Source organism: Lotus japonicus, chromosome 6 (assembly GCF_012489685.1).
Source record: "Lotus japonicus ecotype B-129 chromosome 6, LjGifu_v1.2".
Lineage (NCBI taxonomy): Eukaryota > Viridiplantae > Streptophyta > Magnoliopsida > Fabales > Fabaceae > Lotus > Lotus japonicus.
The window spans coordinates 4,593,066-4,610,898 of NC_080046.1; the positions used below are offsets into that span (position 1 = coordinate 4,593,066).

At 30.8% G+C, this 17,833-nt stretch overlaps 1 long non-coding RNA gene across 4 annotated transcripts; it reads right to left on the reverse strand.

The window, feature by feature from the left end:
• Positions 1-9,026: 9,026 nt before the first annotated feature.
• LOC130724086 (uncharacterized) lies at positions 9,027-11,015 on the reverse strand. Of its 4 annotated transcripts, none has more exons than XR_009014428.1 (4): positions 10,577-11,004; positions 10,379-10,479; positions 9,571-9,804; positions 9,027-9,478 (listed from the first exon to the last, which is right to left on the reverse strand). It is a non-coding gene; the product is annotated as an uncharacterized LOC130724086 (long non-coding RNA). The 4 variants fall into 4 exon arrangements; XR_009014429.1 differs by having other exon boundaries at positions 9,654-9,804; positions 10,577-10,987; XR_009014430.1 differs by lacking the exon at positions 9,027-9,478 and having other exon boundaries at positions 9,480-9,804; positions 10,577-10,663; positions 10,741-11,015.
• Between the last annotated feature and the right edge of the window lie 6,818 nt (positions 11,016-17,833).

The following is a 17,833-nucleotide window of genomic DNA, read 5'->3' on the forward strand; positions in this document are numbered from 1 at the left end:
CTCCTTTCTCGTTTATTGTTAGTTAACCTTGGTTTGTTCTTTTATTATGCTTACCTAGTTAAATTTGATTGTTATTCTACTATAAGTCCATCAACCATTTGAGCCAACTAGTTATTATGCCCAATTTTACCGCTATGGTGTATACACTGATGGTCGTATTTCTCCCTTACCCTCCTCCGCCGAGGCTACAACGATGTACAATGGCAATGTTACAGTTGCGCATGCACCAAACTCTTAGTCTCTTCACGAGGTTGTTATTAAGTTTAAAGGACTAAATTTGATATAAGAGAATTTTGGAAGGACTAAAATAGATGAAAGAGAGCTTTAAAAGGACTAAAACTGATGTGAAAGTTACACGTGAACACCTATATGTGACTTGGATTGCCACGCAGACTAGTGATTGGGTAAAAGTATTTCAAAAATATGGTGAATGACGTCATAATATATAACTATTTCCAATAAGCAGAATTTTTCAGGGACTAACAACAATGAAATTTTTATAGAAATCGTTTTAGATTATGGTGTATAAATCAGGGAAAAAAACATATTTAACCCTAAATCATTTTAATCTTGATTATTCATGATTAGATCTAATAGTCATATTATTTATTCTTATGTTCTAATATAAAATTATTATTCTTATAAGATTCATCCTCTCTATATCTATATCTAGAGGATGTATCTTATGACAATAATGTTTTTATGTGAGAAAATGAGAATAAATCACGACCGTTAAATCTAATAATTAATGTTTTTTTTATTACGGGTCATTCATGATTAGATCTAACAGTTATGATTTATTCTCATTTTCTCACATAAAATCACATTTCTCGTAAGATATGTCTCATCTTAATAATATATAAAGTCCATACTCAAACACTCATCTTAATTCACACACAGTTTTGTTCATTGGTCCAAATTTCTCTATTTTTCATTGGTCCAAAATTAAATTATGTTTGACTTCATTATGCATTCAATTGAATATCAATGCTGTCATTTCTAAAAAAAAATATCAATGCTGTCAATTGAGCAGGCCAACCGTGTGATATGAATCCAGTTTTGGTTTATTCATGAACTGAAATTATGTTTGAATAATGCCGAATTGTTGTAAAACATTATGTTTGACTTCATTATGCATTCAATGAATTTGGATCCTCTGCCGCAGCTAGTCCCTCAATCTCTCTGCTGCAGAGTTTTTGGCCGTTAGATTCATCCAACGGTTCAGAATTTTAAGTATTAAAAATGTGTTTTAATCAAATAAAAAAGCAGGCACGTGACACAAGCTGTCCCTGAAGAGAACTGCAACCACCAGAAATCATTTCCACTTCCCGTTGCCACTGCACTATCCAACGGCTGGTCACCATCACCACCGACAGTTCGACACCGTCTCCTTCGTTTAGTGGGCCACATTCACACCACCGCTGGCAACGAGCGACCATAACACACCAATTCATAAGCCTACGAGGATATCAATCGCATTGTAGGTTCTGAAAATACATGATATTTCAACTAGGGGCCATTGTGTTTGAGATTGAGTAGTTGAAATATAGGATTACATCTTCCAATGATTGTGTTCATTTCCAAATCAGAAATTTTTTTACCTAGAAAATTGGGGGTTTTCAGTTTCAAACGAAGAATCAATTGGTTCAATTTGAGTAGATTGATTTGGTAAACATTGTCATAGACCATCGGTGAGGCAAGGCAAACTCACTGTTGTTTGGAATGTGGTGATGAACAATGCAGCGGTAAAGGGAGAAGAAATTTGGTTCTAGGTGGTTGCGGTGCTCCTATCAAGTTTCCATTGTGCGTCACGTGCGTATTTTTTTATTTGATTAAAAAAATTAAATGTTTATGACTGTGAATTGTAGATGAATCTAATGGCCAAAAACTCTGCAGCAGAGAGATTGAGGGAGATGGCTGCTGCAGAGGATCCAGATCCGCATTCAATTGAATGTCAATGCTGTCAATTGGATATAAATGCACATTACTATAGGAAACGGTTAAAACTGGAGCAAAAGATAGCTATATAATTTCCAAATGTTAGCATTCTATTGGTTGTTTTCATTGGATTTTCATATGACTTTTTCTGATTGGTCCACATTAATTAATTTTTATTGGTCGAAATTAATGAGTCCATAAATCAATCAATAAATTAACAAATCAATAAATATAAAAGCTATTAAACCATTTACCGTTCAAATATAGCATTCAAATGTTAAATCATTTTTTTCCACCGTTTGATTTACTACTTGCCATTGACCCTCATCTCTTTTTTTTTTTTTGAAAGTCATTGACCTTCATCTCAAATCTCAAATTTGGAATATAGCATGGTAATTTTTTTTTGTTACAAATGGAAGAATATAGCATAGTAATTTACGTGAGAGTGGAATGCCGATAAAAAAAAACGTGAGAGTAGAATTTTTTTTACAAGACCAGCCTTTATTTATCAAACAAGAATACAGCCTTTATTAATTAGAAATTTTACATTCAAATTATGAATCGATTTTTTCAACGCGGTTTGATTTTAAGTTGGAATTTATGTTAGCGTGGAAATTATGTTAGCCTTAATTTACGTTAGTGTGGCAATTTTTTTCTAAGGTCAGACTTTATTATGGAATTTTACAAGAACCGATAGAATTAAGGATAAATTATGTTAGCATTTATTATGTAATTTACGTTAAGGTAAATTAAGAACCGATATGTTAGCCTTAATTTATGTTAGCGTGGAAATATTTTCTTCTATTTTAGCCTTAATTTATGTTAGACTTTAAAAAAAAACAATGCTTGATCTGACAGCGTTTAATAAGGAACAATATTCTTAGTCTATTTAATGCGTATAATAGTTGTTAAATAAATATGGAATTTTACAAAATTTGAATCATTTCCAATTTTAGTTAAACGAAGTCAAATAAATATATGTTACGAATATAATGTTTTATTTTTTGAAAAAAAATTAAAATTTTTCAAAAATATATTCCCGCCTTTATCATAAATTCAACGCTATATAAATTCACATGCTCATACTAGCCTCATACTGTTAAGGAGCTTATCCATGCTTTGAATAATGCAACGGACGATTTCTTCTGGCCTCATAGGTTAAGGTGATTATTCGTGCTTTCAATGATGCAAGGTGCTTATATCTTCATCTTGAATTGGGCTGAAAAGATAGAATCCTGTAAATTTCTCTTCAAATTAAGTAATAAATTTTAAATTTTCAAATTATTTTCCAAAATTGAATTTAAAATTTGAATACAAAATTTAATATTCACCGCATATAAGATCAAAACTGAATCTGTTATTATGTGAATCGTTGAATCTGAGAGCTCAACTTGATTAGTAGCACTTGCAAAGTTGTTAAATTTGTTTCATAATTTTCAAATTTTAATTTATTTATTTTTAAAAAAAAGTAATTACTGATAAGTGAACAAATTAAGGAAACAAACCTTCAATCACATTTTTTTACCACAATTGATATCTGCACATTGGTGGAAGTACTTTTGATTTTACAGACCGATGTACTCACCTATCTTTAGACAATCTTTTGTGTATCGGAAGACATAGAGTTTCATTCAATGACATGCAGACCGATGCATTCACCTATCTTTAGTCAAATTATTGAATTTGCTCAAATTTTAAAGAAGTTAATGTCTATAATGGTTTACTATACTTTTGATGCAGAGAAAGAGAGCTCGGTGAAGGAACTGCACCAACTATCTAATTAGAATGGCCCCTAGAACGACTAGGATGGATTTGTTAATTTATCTGGCATATGAGAATTTAGTATGGAAGATAACTAAAAGACCCACTTACTTTATTTCTGTGACTTTATTATTTTTAGCAAGATCTTTCTCAAGTAATCATCTTCCCAAGTTTCATTATATGACATGTATTCCCAAGCTATGCTGCTTTTTAGTATTTATTTAGATGTTCTGAGAAGATCAACTATGAAAGGGATTGAATTTGTACTGAGAATGCTGCAACGTTATCATGGTGTGTGGATATATTGGACAAGCCACTACATCAGATGTTGTTGCATGCTCATATGAATTTTTCCCCTGAGGAAACTTAAACTAAATTATTTTCATCTTATAAGAAATTTTAATGGCATTAAAAATATTTTTTCGCTAATACAGTTTAACATATTTGAAAAAATTCTCAAAGTGACACTAGAAAATTAACATTTTCATTAACTAAAAGTAGAAAAGAATCAAGAACACAATGCTTAGGGTAGTAAATGTTTGTTCATTGAATCATTTCTTATATGAAAAATATATTTATAAATCAACACAAATAATATATTCTGCTTTTATTTTTATTTTTGTACAAATTGTAAAAACCTTCAGCCGAAAGTGCATTTTCATACTATTGAAATACATTTTTCATAATTTATAAAAATATGTAAAATTGACCGTAACAAATTGTCTTTTTTTTTTAAATTGTAAAAAATTGTCTTACAGTTGTGTGTGTGTATGTATATAAGGTTAGCTCAAATTGTAAGAGTTAGGAAACATAAAAGTTTGAGAGGGTGAAGGGTGAAGAGTCCAGGGTTAGAACCTTGAGAAGAACGAATTAACTAACATTTGCCTATAAAAAAGTTATAAGTATTTCTATTTAAGTTACACGGTAATAACTCTCAAAAGATGAAGTATTTTACATGAAATTAATTCAATGTTAAAATTTTTAAAATTTAATTTAATTTTAATTTCAAGACCTTTTTTATTATATTTTTTAAGTAATTTTAGAGTTCTTCCCCATGTAACCCAAAAAATAGTTTTAAATTCAATATACATCAAAGTATGGTAATTTTATGTTGAAAACAAGTCATGCGGAGATTTAGAAAACATTACTACATATATAGTCTATATTTGTTTATGTTTAAATTGTAGGGTTAAAATATTGCACTTAAAGCATGTTGTGCGAAGATTAGAAAGATCAATTACATGAAAGTGACGTCAAAAAAGAAAAAAAAAATTACATGAAAGTATTTCCATGTAAAGATTAATAGTACAATACAATTTAATTACATTTACTGCTTTCCTAAATAATTTCATGTTAAAAGTGTACTACACAATAATATAGTTTCTTTTCATTTTTGTACAAAAAACGGGGAAAAAAACTATCACAGGGAGGTACATTTTTCATGAAAATTCATTTGTGTTAAAACTAATAAAGATAAAAATTTCACAATTTCTCAATAATTTTTCAATAATTTTAAGAGTAAATATATAAAATTATAAAAAATTAAAAGTAAAATAGGTTAGGTTTTGTGCTTGCTATGGGGTTTTTAGAGGTTGTTTTGGGAGGTTTTCGCCATAGGGATTGTGTTTGTTGTTATCATTTGGTTACTGTGCCCATGTTGGGAGGGATGTTACATACATACATATATATATATATATATATATATATATATATATATATATATATATATATATCAATTTTGGAAAAAAAATGTAAGATACATACTATCACGTTTTCTTCAACAACAAAAAAACATACATACTATCATAATTTAAATGAATTTTTTAGATGTAAGACTGATGTCTTCCTTCAGAGGCAATCCTGTTCAAGTTAGAAACATTCGCATCATGGTGGTGCTAACTATCCCAACGAATGATTTTTTGTTATTCGGTTAAAAACCGATCCAAACCGATAAAAACCAATGAAAATTGGTTCGATTCACAGTTTGAAAAATTAAAAACCAATGAACCGATGAACCGAACCGATAATATATATATATATATATATATATATATGTGTGTGTGTGTGTATTTATTAAATAAATGTTTTGAAGAAATATTATTAATGTTAGACTTTTTATGTGATATATTATGTTTTTTATTCTATTATTAATTTCTAATGGTACAAATATTAAACACTACTTTAAGCATTTCAACCTAGGATGCACGGGTACCGGTGCGGGTACGGTACCGGGTACGAGGTACGGCATTTTCAGAAAATCCTAGGTGCGGGTATGCCCGGGTACGTTAATATAGATATATGTATATTTATGTATATAGTGAAGTAAAAATAGAAAATATAGGCTATAATCAAACCTCTAACATAGACAATAGCACAGTGAGAGGACCTTCAAGTATAGCTGCGGAAAAACGGCGTGCAGTGGTGAGAAAAATGGCTTGCGGTGGTGAGAAGTTGAGAGCAGTTCACGTACGTGAAAGAGGAGAAGAGCAAAACGACGTGAAACTGAACTGAGAACATGAGAGACTAAGGTGAGATTTATGGGTAAATAACCTAGGTTTTATTTACTTGCTGGAAAAAATATTATTAATTTTTTAATTAGTTAATTGGTAAAAAAAGTACCCAATTTTTGCATCAAAGTACCCAATTTACGTACCCACACCGCACCGCCCGCGTACCCAATTAATGTTGTCGTACCCAGTTTTTCCAGTTCGCACCAGAGCGTACCCGCCGCGTACGCGGGCGTACCCGCACCCGGTGCGCACTCAGTACCGGTGCGCTGGCCAAATGCACGTACCCGTGCTTCAGAGATTTCAACAATGTTAAGTACTTAAGTTGTTCATTATGAATTGTGGATTTGTGATTAAGCTTTGATTGAGTTATTGATTTATGATTTTTATGCATTATTAAGTTGTGAATTATGTGTGTTTGCTATATATTTAAAGTTGTGGAAATGATATTTACCAAAAAAAAATAGAAGTTGTGAAATCGATGAACAAAACCGATCCAAATCGTTAATCATCGGATCAGTTCGGTTTTGAAATTTTTTTTGCTAACAATCGATCGAAACTGAACCAATGAATTTTGATTGGATCAATTTTTTTTTTCACATAAAACCGGTCCAAACAGAACCGCGAACACCCTTACTCATCTATATCTATATCTATATATATATTTATCTATCTATCTATCTATCTATCTATTTATTCTATATCTATACATACTAGTACTTTTACCCGTGCGATGCACGGGGGATGCTCATTTTTGTTTCTTGTATGTATTTTTTCTAAATTTGTGCTATTTTTTATGTTTATTGAAAGAAAATTTATGATTTAAAAAGACGAAATTAATTTTAGATTTAAGCAAACATAAATTTGTAAGTTTATTTTCCTTGATGAATATGTATATTTTTATTTTGTAAAAGCGCAATTATTTTATTTATTTTTTGTTTTAGCCTTTTGTTATGAGCATTGATTAAAAATGTACTAATCGCTACATTGCATAAGAAGTCTTTGTCTATACAATATTATCACTTAAATACTCTCAAGTTTTTTCCAAACAAATTCTACCCTTGAAAGATGATATGATAACAACAAAGTAGTAGAAAGTCTTTTAAAATCATTTGTAGTATACCCCAATTCAAAGTTACTATTACTAAATCAATGTATTATTTATTGTCTTCTAGTAAGTCCATTGCATAGCATATGCCCTTATGCCTGCCTATAAAAAAAAACATGCCCTTGTGCCTCATATGTGTGCCCTTTAGAATTTCCTAACTCATAAAAATCAAATAATAATAATAAAAAAATTAAATAATTTCGAGGTAAATAGAAGAAGGATATAGCATGACATGGATGGGAAGACTGAAACCATCAACTAAAATTTGCACAACCACTACTTCTGTTACGTGTGGTTAAATTGTGTTTATTAAAAATTTTGTGGTTAATATATTAGTTATAAATTTCAAAGGGCTACGATATGAGCAGTTTCGGCTACCCATAAAAAAAAATTACATGTCCCTATGTAATCACTTTTTTTGATAATTCAGTCATTATTAGATAACTAAATAAATAAATAAAATAGATTATAACCTATCTATACCATAAAGACAGTAGATAAAAAATGAAGGCCAACTTTATTGAAGAAGATAGGATTGAAATATGCAAAATTGGATGGAAATATATAAACCATGCAAAAGGATACTATCTCCCTAAGTTAACTAACTAATACAATTTTGACTCGTAGTGAAGCTGGGAATGCTTGCTCTTCACAGGTTCTTGGAAAATTATCAAGTAAGGGCATGGTGATTAAGAGTTAAAGACACTATCATGAGCTGGAAAAACACACCCACGTCAGTATAGAAGATTAAAAGTACTCAAGAAAACCAAGGTAAAAGAAATCAAGTTTAATAAAAAAAAAAAAATCAAAGTTCAACATATGCCCTTGAGGTGGATGCTGCTGCATTTAGTGATGATCCCGCTCTTGATTTTTCCTCTCCGAGGCCTCGTCCTCGTGGTCGGCCTAAGAAAACTAAAGAGGCATTGATCAGAATGGAGTGTTCTCGGCGGCATAGAGGTCGTCCTCGTAAATCTGAGAGTGTGACTATCGCTAATGTGCCGGCGCCGCCTAGTCTTCCATCTCCATCGGGCCCTTATTTCACGCGAGCAAAGAAGGTTTGGTGTCTTGCTCAGTCTGCAAGCATGTCCTTCCTTGGTAGCGATGAAAATGCCATTCGAGAGTTACTGAAGTTATTAAAGGAAATTTTCCTTTTAGTTGTTAGGTTGGCTGCGCTTTTTTCTTTTGGGTGGTTGTTTTTTATCCTTGGTTGGGTTGGTGGTTGTTCCCCTCTTTGTGGTCTTTGTGGGTTGTTTCCTCTTTCGATTATTCATGAATAATATCTCTTTTGCTCTTAAAAAATAGTTTAACAACAAATTACTACAAATCATGTTGCTATCTTTCTCTCACTAACTTGAGCACATTTTTAGGACTTCATTTTATCATTTAGCTATCACATTTCTGTTTAACAAAAGATGAAATAGTCAATTCCCTAAAAAAAATTGAGGGAACAATTTCATTTTTAACTATTTCACCCCACACAAAGAAATAAATAAAAAGAGAAGACTTTCACTGTTTTAATTTGTATTCCTTTTTTTCTGTTCTTTTCTTTTACTTTTTAATTTCTACTGTATTAGTTAATGGGTTGTTCTTGTCCAACTGGTTTCCATTCCTCTCTCTCATGTTATGCTTTTTAATCTCCTTTGACTTCTTAGTTTGAATAAGGGGTAATTCAAGCAAAAGCCTAATATCAAATCTCATAATTTTCTTGGTGAAAATAACATGAACAAATGCCAAATAATACACGCGGAAAAGGAGCACAACTATATATACATTCCTCATTTCCCATCATGAAATTTCCCAATAGAAGCAAAAGATAGATTAATCAAAAGATTTTAAGAACTTTATGGTGATACATTGATAGATATTTGAAAAGAAACATCTTTCTTCTCCTTGTTTGATTGCAGGGACGATGAAGTTAATAGGATTGAATGAAACGCCAAATCAACATACATATAGAGCTCCTTTTTGTAAGCTTCTAAACATTCAAGACAGGTGGTTAGGACTCATCGGAACCCCCATCTGAGTTGATAAGGACTCCTGCCATATCCGTGCTTATATTTATAGCTTTTTTGCTCTTCTTTTCTTTTAAGAGAATTTAATTTTAAGCAACAACAATTGTTCTCTCCAAAGCCTCCAATGTGTGTTTTCTTGAATTTGCAGCCATCTATGCAATATGAGAAAATAACTCATTGAATAAGTAACCAAAAATATCAACATATAGTAGCTTTAAACAAAACAAAAGACAACTTAAAGCACCATTTCATTCATAAGTTCTCCTCAGACAACCAAATGTAGAATGAATGCAGAGTAAAAAGGATATGTTAGGACTTAGGAGGCACCATTAGGCCAGTATAAGGACAATTGTTAGTCAGGCTCAGAGAAATATAAGAGGAGTATGAACACTCTTTGCTTTTCTTTTATGACAATAGCCACTGCTGCCATCTTTGCTTGTCTCTAGCAGATACAAATTGACTTTATCAACTGGATTTCCTGGAATAAGATCAAAATGAAAATGAAACTACCAAGTCTTTAAATATAGCTGAAAGGGAATATGATTAATAGAGAAAGATATGGAGAACTTCACACCTTTGGCATTATAAAAATTCTCTCAGTCATATTTTCTAAAACATTCGGATTGAGTAATCAATGGAAAAAATTATTACTTTTATTAACCACATCATAAACTCTATGCAGAACACATGTCTACAATTACTGGGATAAAGATGTTGATTCAAGAAAAATACCATGAATATATATTTGCATTAGAAAGTTAAGAGAACTCTTCAAAGAAACATCATGCCACAGGATAATATTCTAACCAATTCAGAACTGCAATAGCCAATAAATCAATAAATTTAAGTCTCAATCCATCTCAGAACCCACCACTTTATTTATGTAAAATTTATTATTCCGAGCACACAAAAATCAAACAGATTGTTCGATTTCAAATCTACAAAACTGATATGGGGAACTAATCATCAAACATCAACACATTACAAAACACACAAAGCGGACCCTTCATTCAAATCCCCCCTCCCCCCCATCAAATAGGCAAATTAAGTACCTTTAGCCTCTATTTTAAATCAGCATAATCTCCATTGCTCATGATTGATTTTTCAGGCACATAACCCATAGCTGCTTCCAAGAATTTTTGCTCACCAGAACCTGCGCGCGTAGTTAAGAAATAAAAAATGAGATTAATTTAGTTAATTACAGGTTAGCAGGAAATCATGTATGTATCATTACAGTTTCAGCTCCATACCTAGCATTACAACACTGCTCCCTTCCCACATTTGAGATTATCAAATTCCTAATTTGACATGATAGTCTTTCCTGCGTAGTAGAATGCCTGTTGAACAACCAATTTCAAAATTCAAGTTTAAATTCATCTGCTCTAAAACTATTAATAATTAAATAATGACTGACAGAGCATCCATGTTGATATCCTTTCCGATCTCTCCTCTCCCTCTTGTGCGCCTGGGACCGTTCAGACTCTACCCTCAATCCCTAACCCCCAATGGCGATTGGTGACCACCTTTTGAATGCTTATAATAAGGAGAGGAAGAAACACACAAACTAATTTGTTTCCCATTGTCCTAAAGTAACAATGAAAATCATCGCAATAATAAGGCATCTCATGCTGTGAACAAATATAATAGAAGGAACGCTTAAAATAAACTGAATGACTCTACTTTTAAATATACTACAGCAAGAATCTAGAAAGGACATGATTTTGCCACACATCCTACATATGCTACATGAGATGATACTCCATTTATTAAAGAGTAATTCATAACCAATACATAACACCTTAATTAAAAAAACTAAACAGACATAAAGCTAATGCTTAGTGGTTACATAACAAATAATGATGGCCCCACACACTAAATGCTCCTTAATGTATAATAACTTATGACCATTCATTTTTGTAACTGTGAAACCTTTCTTTTCTAATTTAAGTGGCTTTATTTTTAACAATAACTCCTGTTTAAGTGGTTAAATATAGTGCTGAAAACAGAAGCCACACCTCGAGTGACTTGAGAAAAAAACTAAACAGACATAAAGGTAATGCTTAATGATTTTTTTTGGTAAGTAGGAAGCAAGAGAAAAAAAATCGAATTTCTTAATTCTTTAAGATATATGTAATTCTCTCTAAGGAGCTTGACAGCCATACCTCGAGTGACTTGAGAAATTCTATCACCTGCAAATACAACATTAAAGTGCATATATACTAATATGCAAGAGTTAGAACAAATTATCTAAATAGTTGGGGTTCCAGAACTGCATACAACCATCACTGCATTTTTTTATCAAAAGATAAAGACAAAAGCTATATATGGACTGAATTTAAATTTCCATAGCCATAAGATGAAAGAAAATTTGATGCTGCAAGGAATCTCATCCCATTTATGCATAAAAGAGGAAGGCAGAAGTAAAAGTCATAAAAATTGTTTGGGACCTCCATGCTGACCAATATGATGCACACAATATGGTAAAAACTACAATCAGTCAAAGAAATAATTATGCTGGCCAAAGTGGTGAGTATGCGTGCGTCTTTAGTGTTTGGGATTTCATAGTCCCCTGCAGAAATAAGTTGAGGATATATGAACTCCAGTTGATCAGAGATGAAGAGGTGGCAGTATATGACATGGCTCGTAAAGGGCACAGTAAAGGGCACAAACTTTTGCCTTTCCTCTATTTTGGGCCACCACGGTGACCAATATAACACACACAATATTGTAAAAACAACCCTCAGCCAAAGAAATATTTCTGCTACGTCAACAGTTGGTCGAAGTGGTGAGTATAGCTGCACAAACACCACAAAAATGCAAAAAAAAAATCAGAAAATAGTAAGAATGTTGTGACCTTCGGTTACCTAATTGAATTAAATAGAAACTACTGAAAATCCACAAAATATGGCAAAGAGCCACCAGGTGGAAATAAAACTCACCAAATGAAGTAAGTACTAATTGATTATTTCCAGCCTTGAACTTGCATGTAGTGGGAGCATGCCAGTACATATACATAATCACAAACCCAAGTATGTGCAGTTAGGAAGTAATCATAATCAAAATATTAGGATTTACCCAAAATCTACAAAGAGAAGTTAATAATTTGGCATTGCAGTAGTAGAACAAAGACAAATAGGTAAGAAGAAAAAGAGATAAAGCTTACTTGGAAAGTTTGTCCAAGCTGGCTTTTAGATGTATGCATATAGCCCTTGCGGTTCACAAAATGCTGATTAAGCTGAGAGAAAGAATTGTCAAAAATTGCAGAGCAACAACGAACTATGCGAGCCTCCCTCTTGCGCGGCCCCCTATTTGTCTATTGAGAAATCGAAACCGATCAATTGAAAATGAAACGAAGGGAAAACAAAAAGACTGTGAATGGAAAAAAGAAGAAAAAAGAAACGTAAGAAAGAAAGGAGGAGGAAGGGCTGAGGGGAAATGTGATTGAGGAATGTACGGCTGTGATTCATTCTTTAGGAAATAATGAGTATTTTTACAAAAATGTCCATGCTAAAAATTAGATGGTAGTGCATTGAATTGTCGAATTCCAAAGTTACCCTCCAGGCTGCAGAAACTCTCCCTTTATATATATAGATAGATAGATAGATAGATAGATAGATAGATAGATAGATAGATAGATAGATAGATATAGATAGATAGATAGATATCTATAACTATAAGTAAAATTAACCATTGATGTTAGTATTAATTAAATGTATATTATTTATTAGTATGTGATAAATTGATGGAGAATATTAATAAACGAATTCATAATGAATTACTTTTTATAAATAATTAATAATTATTTAAAATATCACAATTAATTCGTGATATGCCATTTATTATGAAATATTTAAAAAAAAATCAAAAAACATATTTAAATGATAATATATTACTTACTACTAAATCTTACACTTGTATACATTATTTGAAAAAAAAACTACAAAAAACTATGTATTTATATTTGTTAGTTAAACAAACTTCATGATAAATGGCTTGTCCTGTATATTAATAAAATTGACTTGTCATGTATATTAATAATAATATTAATCAGTTAATAATAATTTTTTATATTTATCAATATATTGATTACTAATTGTAAAGCTTTTCAGTTTCTAATCTTAATTTTAATATATGAGAAATTGAAAAGTTTTACAATAAGTTATAAATATAAGATATTATTATTAACTAATTAATATTGTTATTAATGTAAAGGTCAAACCAATTTTACTTTTTTTATTATTATTATCATTATTATTATTATTATATTTAAAAAATTTCCTCAAGTTGTGTTTAATGTGTTTGATACTCAAAATAAAAAGAATATTAATATTTTTTTAAATATGAGTATTTGAATTTTTTATAATTAGTAATTAATCTAATAAATAATATAAAAAGTTATTAATAAATATCTAATATTAATATTGATATGAAAGCCAAGTCATTTTACTTTTACTTGTTATTATCATTATTATTTTTTTAATTTTTCGTCAAGTTGTGAATAATAATTAAAATTAAAATAATAATTATTATTTTGTATTGTGAGAAGATGAAATTTTTTACAATTAGTAATCAATATAATGAGTAATATAAAATATTATTAATAACTAGTTAATGTTATTTCTAATGTACAGGCTATGTCAATTTCACAACGTATGGAAATATTAATAGCACAATACTACTTGCTAATAACTATATGTGAAAATTTATTTTTAATTAATACATAATAAATTTGTATTTGTATAAGAAACTTGAAAGTTGAAAACTCCTCAACTTGTGGTTGGTAATAAAATTTAAAGTAATATCAATCTTAATTTTAATATATGGAAAATTGAAAAGTTTTACAATTAGTTATAAATATAAAATATTATTATTAATTAATTAACTAATATTGTTATTAATGTAAAGGTAAATTCAATTTTAATTATTATTATTATTATTTAAGAAATTTCCTAAATTTGTATTTAATAGTTAAAATTGAATTTTCCTGAAATGTGAAAATTTGGAAGTTTTAAAGTTAATATAATGAATAATATAAAAAAATATAATAACTATCCAATATAATAATATTATTTTAATTTTTATTACTTATCACATGTGGATGAATTTTCAAGTTTCAAGTTTCTTATACAAATAAATAATTTATTAAGTATTAATTAAAAATAAATTTTCACATATAGTTATTAACAAATAGTATTGTGCTATTAAATTTTTCACATATAGTTATTAGCAAAGAGTATTTCGTTATTAACTAACTTTCATATTTAATATAATTTTTATTTAAAATCAACATTGTCAGTGTGAAGATTCCTAATTGCATCTGAATGAAGCACAAATCCTAGACCACAAGTACTTGGTCATGCATTACGCACAAGAGGTTGCTCTATTTTAGATTCTATTGTAGTGGATTGTTGTTATTTACTTGCGAATTTTGATGTTTTTTATTTGCTTTTTGTCCGCCGAACGGGTAACCGCGCGGCCGACGCTTTAACTTCGTTGTCTTTCTCTTTCGGGGATTTTGTTTGAATTGAGGAGGTTCCTCAACAGTTATTTGGCATTGTCCAAAATGATGTAATGGCCTCTAGGCCCTATGTTTCTTCTTAATTGAATGAAGGTTGATTTCAAAAAAAAACATAACACCTTGACTTATGCTTGCACGTAGGGATCAACATGTTTGTGATCAATATGCGTGTAACATTTATGAATATTTGACAGTATGTATATATACCTGAGGCATCCTAGGATGATATGGAAGAGGAGATGAGCATTACAAAGAATCTGCACGGCCTTTGGAGAGTCGCAACACATCTATGAGCACCGAACATAGTGCCCGAGGGTAATAGAATTGGTGGTAAACACTCTTATCATACTGAGAACGATCAACCCATGTAATCTGCATGCAACAATGAAACAAATTAATTAAATTAAAATACAAAGTGTTTAATTAGAACAATTAGTTTAGAGCATGAAACACCTGCCTTGGACAAACCATTGGATATGACATGCACACCACATCTAGAATGAAGTCTCATATAGTGCATGAAAGGATTTTCAATGTAAATTGTCAACTAATACATCAACATGAAAACAACCCACAACCTTGTACATGCTACTTGTGAAACCTTAGCATATCCATTTCCAGAACTATGACAAGTGGGGAAGGCAATTGAACCTCACCATGCATTTGAAAAATGTTAATTAATACTAATAATTTCCAACCAAATGTAGAAAGTTTACAAAACCAAGAATACGAATAGAAACATACCATTAACAAAGATCCACGTTTAGATTCATTCATGCAAGTATATATCACAAACACGGTGATTGCTTTAACAATCAATGACAGAAACATTTCTAACCATCAACCTTATAGATAGAATAATTGGTTCTTCAAATAACCTTCATTGTTATTCAAGAGAAAAATAATCATCATAGGCAAGAGAGTATAAGAAGTTGGATATCATACAGTGTCCATCAATGTCTCCATGGGGGCCAAACTAATGATTACTACTACCCAAAATTTTCTTGAAGTTTCAGCTACATAACTAATGGGCTTTGGGTCGATATAAGGAGAAAACAGTTCTTGTGAATTCAGTACTTATTTCTCCTCATTTGAACTCTTAATCCTGAGAAGAATCTCTGACTGAGTCATCTCATTTAATTCATTCATAGAAGCTAATGCAAGATCCATGAGCACATATCTCTCTAAACAGACTTCACTACCCATCATCAACGACATTGGTTATCTAGTCCTAGGAAGTGCAGATGGTTGATTTTTCAAAACTCAATCTACCGCATCAAGCCCTGTTAGCAAGAGCCTTCATGGGACTAGCCAATGTGAAGGCACCTATGCAATTCAATTCATCCATTAACCGATCATTCTCAATGCATAACTACTTTATCTTAAGTAAAAATTGACCTGAAACGGTAGATCCACCATAATTGTTACATGTTGCATTTCTCATAACGTTCTTCATCACATTGTTCTTTGCTTGAAGTTTCTCATTTTCCTACATAATGGTTCATGAGAATCAATTCATTTAATAAACCAAAAAATAAGTGTTTGAATATATATATATATATATATATATATATATATTCGAATTTACCTTTAATTGGAATCTTCAACTTTGAAACCAAAACTTACTAAGATGTCTTTGCTCCTCATCGGTATGAGAAGTCTCCTTGGATAAACTGAAACATGTAAGAGAAAGAGCCAAATTGAAAATCACTTCAGTCAAACATGTCAGTCAGAGTTGTAAAAAATATTGCATAATGTCATAAAGCCATACGCTTCAAAATTTTCATAAAACTCTGTAATTCTCACTGCCTAAAATCCTCATTAACCAAAAATACAGATCCATAATGACTACCCAAAGGTAACCAATTGGGAAATATAAAGGGAAAATGACAAAAAACATAAATAAGCACCAAATATTGTGCAAACTTTCGTACCTATGATGGAGATCAAAGGAGCAGTTGAATGTGAAAACCTCTTAGATTTCGCAGGCTCGCGCCTACTTTCTTGCATAATCATGAACAAGAAGGTGATCTACAACATGAGAAGGTGAAATCCACAATGTCAAAGTGAGATGAGTGTGAAGGAATGAGACAAATGTGAAAGAAGTGACCTAAATGTCACAATTAAAACCCCTCACTTCTTCATTCAGAGACGGTGGTTGGGTGGCTCACACCAACGACAGCAAGGGACATGACGGCGGCTGGATAAGGTGGCTTAGGTTTTGAGTGAGTGGAGAGAGAAAGGATGAAGTGTGACTTAGGGTTGGAATATGAAACTTAAAACTTTGCTCATATCTCGTAAGGGCTAAGCCCAAAATAATTTGCGTTATTATAAGTAATATTTGGTCTTGGGCCGATTCAATTTCTAAGGTTTTGAACCAAGACCCGAACCAATGACATCAGTTTGGCGTGAAAAAACCCAAACTGAGCTTTAGTTGTCGGGTTGGGTCAAGTCATTCAGGATGATTAAGTTGACTATAAACCGTGTGCACTGTAACTTTGAAGTTAGATTAACTCATATATATAAAATTAATATAAGGTTTAATCTTAATTAGCTATTGAAGATAATTTCAAAAATATAAAATAATAATTAGTTATTGAAGATATTTTATATTATTACTTAAATTAAATATTAATTGTAAAACTTATGTTATAAAATATCAATTAACTAACTATTAAACTTTACAGTATAAATATATTAACTTTTAATTGTAAAATTTTTAATGCCTATTAATTATTAAAATTAGTTAAGATATTAATTATCATTGACAACTTGAAAAAAATTAAAATATTTACATGACACGAAGTAATGTTAACTATTAAACAATAATAATCAAAATAGCAAAATTGAGTTAAATTTTTGACTCGAAGGCCAATGACTTAGAATGAAAAAAATTATTGCGAGAAAAATAATTTTTAATTTGAATCAAAATCAAGATCATTTTATATATTTATTTGTAAAGGCAAGCTTCTACCAATATTTATTATTA